Source organism: Macadamia integrifolia, chromosome 5 (genome assembly GCF_013358625.1).
Source record: "Macadamia integrifolia cultivar HAES 741 chromosome 5, SCU_Mint_v3, whole genome shotgun sequence".
Lineage (NCBI taxonomy): Eukaryota > Viridiplantae > Streptophyta > Magnoliopsida > Proteales > Proteaceae > Macadamia > Macadamia integrifolia.
Genome location: NC_056561.1, coordinates 18,017,552 through 18,018,062, shown reverse-complemented (window position 1 = coordinate 18,018,062; position 511 = coordinate 18,017,552).

The following is a 511-nucleotide window of genomic DNA, read 5'->3' as shown; positions in this document are numbered from 1 at the left end:
ACCTATTGAAAATTGTCATCATCATCATCATCATCATCATTATTATTAGGAAAAAAGAATGTTACCTGATAATGTTGTGTATGCCCAGATACATGGGAAAGTGGAACCAATTGAGAAAAGATCCCCATACACTGGTTTCACTTTCCATGTGTATGAGCGTATGCAACACTATTGCTTCTATAGGAACTTAATAAATTAAGTTTACATGCGAAAATCATGGATTTATGACACTCTTCATCTTAACGAATTAACCGAAAAATTTAATGAAAAAAAATGTCAAGAATCAAACAAATTGATTTTACATCTAATCTAGGACCAAGGATGGACTAAGTTGTAAGCTAGCATCCATGAAGTATTAATTGTGTATGACACAAATCAAGAAATTTACTAGGTAACTATTGAATTCATACCTTGAAAATGTTGCATTTGGCACATTTGAATCATGTGCCTAATCCAAGATCAAGGTAGTCCTCTAAAATGTGGTGGGGTGTTTTCTTTTTTTTTTTTTTTT